Source organism: Pinus tabuliformis, chromosome 8 (assembly GCF_031772625.1).
Source record: "Pinus tabuliformis cultivar Carrire ecotype Pingquan chromosome 8, CPIR1, whole genome shotgun sequence".
In the NCBI taxonomy this organism is placed as follows: Eukaryota; Viridiplantae; Streptophyta; class Pinopsida; order Pinales; family Pinaceae; genus Pinus; species Pinus tabuliformis.
The window spans coordinates 297,672,449-297,676,242 of NC_142294.1; positions in this window are offsets into that span (position 1 = coordinate 297,672,449).

Genomic DNA, 3,794 nt, shown 5'->3' on the forward strand with positions numbered 1-3,794 from the left:
TTCATTATTAATGATTTGTGAAGGAGTAACTAGTCAGGTCTTTCATCTTACCTGAATCTATCATCAGCTTCCCACACTCCATTAAAAGCTCCTTCTACTTCTTTCTTCCTCTTTTCTTGCCTGCATTTCTGGTTGCTAAACCTGGATTAGCTTTCATTGTTTTCACTCCTTTGTGTTCATGCTCGTCGTTGTTTCTTCCTTTAACTGCCCCCTTTTCCTGGGTTTTCCATAGAAACAACTATTTTATTCTATTGCATTCATCTTGAGGTAATGAATCTATCCCCACCCTGGTTCCCTGTTGTAGAAATCCTTCTAGATCTAGGTTTTCCTTATATAGTATTTCCTGTAGTTCATGATCCTCTAGATATGTTTCTCTCTGGGCCATTTCGTGGTCCATTTCTGTCTCTGCTTCAGGTTTCTTCCTCATCATTAATATTTAGGACTAAAGTGTATTTTCCCCCTTCTCCTTCTCCTTAGGGTCTTTCTCCATAGACTGGTTTTTGTTTGGCATGTCTTCCATCTCAACCAGAGCTTGGAATTTATTTTGACCGGCCTTTTGTCCTTCTTTATGTTGTTGGTTTGGTTCTTTTTTACTTCCTTTTCCTCTACTTGAAACTTTCTAAAAGTTTTCAGTGTCCTTCTTTGCTTTTAGTTTACTTTTATCTTCTTCTTTACTGAGAGGGCAGTCTTTGATCAAGTGTCCATGTTCGTGGAATTTACGACGTCTGAACGGAATATGCTCATAGTCCACCATTTGCACCCATTCCTCATCAAATACTTCCAAGATAACTTCATCCAGAAGAGCTCCTGAAAGGTCCATCTCCACACAAATCCTTGCATAGGAATTGTATTTACCCCTTCTCGTGGCTTCCGAGGCTTTGATAAAATGACCTAGTTTATTTCCTATAGCCACAAGTGATTCATTTTTCCAATAATCCAAGGGTAGCGAAAAAAGCCTCACCCACATAGGCACTGAGGTAAAAGTTTCCCTCTCTGGAACAAAGTTCATCACCCAAGGCCGCATATATAGGCCTGCTACTAAAAAAAAGTAGTGCCCTCCTTCGAATATTCTATCCTTGTCTTCGATCTTTGCAAACACCACTGTGAAGAAACCCTTTGACCCAAGGTGAAGATCGATGCTACCCTTAGGTTTCCAGTGATATTTGATCCAGGTTTGCAAAGCTTTTTCAGTGGGCCATACTCCCATGAATTTGCATATGATGGCATAAGTTTCCATATTGTTGTTGGGAAAAGTATCCAATTCGGAATGCCCCTTTCCCACTCTAAGGTGTGATAGTGCCTTAGCAACAAACAAGGAAAACTATCTGAGTATTCTTCTTTATGAAATGTAAATAGAGAAGAAGGATGTAACTAACTGATGTCTTCTGCTAGTTTGTCGATCCAATCACTCTCTCTTTTGTTCGCTTCCCACTGCCTGATCCTTCACTGGTCCAGCTTCGTCGAGTTCCTGCAAGATCACAAGAGAGGAAAACTACACAAAAGACATAGATTTACATTCATAACTAGTTTAGGATCAGATATAAACTAAACATGCAAATATAACAAAACATCATTGATATACAAGCATATAGGAGAAACTCAAATAGCTTTATTGATATGATAATAAAGTCCAAGAGGAGATACAACCAAGTGAGTCCCGATCCAGCATCTACCTCCCAGCAAAGGAATCCCTTCCTCTCCTCCAACAAAGCATAAATCACCCAATGTACTAATCTCAATCTCAAACCAACAACAATTCTCTGCAAAGTACAAAATTCCAGCCTCCTGAACCTCTGGGTGAGAGATCCATATATAGATGTAAGCAGAGAGGATGAGTCAGCTTATGTTTTGACTTGTGGCTTCTCTCTGTCAGTTCTTGCTTCCACATGGAGGTTGAGAGCCTCTTACTCATCACTAGTCGAATTCATTGAGGCAAGTGTCATTGGAGAAGATTCTGGAAGCTTCCAAGGTCTTTCCACCTCGTTGAATGAGCTTGCCATTTGTCATTTCCCGCTCAGCGCACCCTGGTAGTGCTTCCACCTGCGTTGTAGTGCACCTAGCCAGTGTAACCTCTGCATTTCAACGCAGGCAACTAGTGGAGCTTCGGAATTGATCCTGAATTGACTGTTTCTGAGTGGTTTTTGGTGGAGAACTTCTGGGAGAAGCTGTCATTGGTTGACCTTGTTCCTTTAGGGGAAGGAACAACTCTTTTAGGGACTTTGGATCCCTTGGATTATGGACATTTCATGCTCAATACTGTAAGGCACAAAAATGTCTATAACAGTTGCCCCCTAAAGTATGAGGCCGTTTATCGGGTGAAATGCTTTATTAGGAGGATCCGAAGTTCTTCCAATGCTGGGAGGAGACCTGTAATAAGATACAATACAATACATTATTTTTCATATTGCTTTCATGATCTAGCTGAGGCGGGCATTCCCATGCTCAGCTTTATAAATTCATTTTTCTGTACATAGAACAGACAATCGTCTGATGGTAGACTGATGATTTTGATGAAATCATCATCCTTTTGGTAGGATGATTATCTGTGCTGTAATGCTGTACATGTCAAATGTCTTTATTTTTTCTGGAATATATATCGCAGCCCGGATGGATGAAACTAGATCTGGGGTCTTCAATCTCGTCCGATCTTCACTCTAAGTACAAGTCGATCCATGTGAGAAATGTTCTGAAGTCGAACATGGAAAGACATTGCTTGATTATCAGTCAATGATGTAAACTATTAACAAGCGCGAGAGGAATCACCGATAATGATAATGACCCTCAAGGTACTGCAGTACAATTCACGTGGTGTGAATAAAGGACTTGGCGTCGAACACCATGCAAAATCTTTTGGTCGAAGGTCATTGATGTATACCTGTCGCCGGAAGTGAGAAACTTGCCATTGGGGCATGCAAGCTTCAAAGTACTGAAGGGGGTGTTCCTAGATCAACTTCTTGGGTAATGAGCTGATGTCGACAAGAAGCGATCCGTCAAAGGAGGGCCTTAATGTATCCCACATCAGTGACACAGAACGGAGCAAATGATTTTGATGGAGGTGAAAACGATTTGATGATATATGGTTCAGGGTGGCGGTCATGAAAGGATGAAGGATAATGTATGGTAGTGGATGGGATACGATTGACTTCTCTGGATGACTTCTCTTGAACATATCGGTGACACTTGTGTGATGGATTGGTAGCATTTACCCCAAAGGTGGGCTGTATGGCGAGACCATGGTGATGTGACCGGTGAATGAAAACAACCCAACCCGACTCAGGCACAGAGTGGAAGTGTCATGTTCAAGAGCGACTTGCTACCAATAAATGTTCTTTGAGTTTCTTCCCAATTTTTTCCCAGTCATTACTGACGAGTACCTCTTTATTTTTGTCAAGCTTGAGGAGGATAACATATGCTTGTTCTATAATTCGCCCTTCGGGCAAACCCATCGCTATGTTTTAACGAGCCTAAGGATAGTGAAACTCGTTCTCGTCTAAAGACAAGTTTGTCACTATTAATGTTTTTTAACGAGTCTAACGACAAAGATAACTCGGTCCTTTTCATTTTTAGAGAGTCTGAAAAGGAACGTAAAGATAACTCTGGAATTCCTTTTTCGTCATCTAATCCCTTAAGTCTGAAAAAGTATAAAACAATACAGAAGGGATGAATTTTCGATAGTTTTAACGAGCCGAACAAAACAAGCGCTCGATATTTTTGTGCAATAATCCCTCAGGTCCAAAAAGATTAAAATTTAGAGGAGGGATAGCACTTCCAGTTGCTTTAACGAGCTAGAAGGC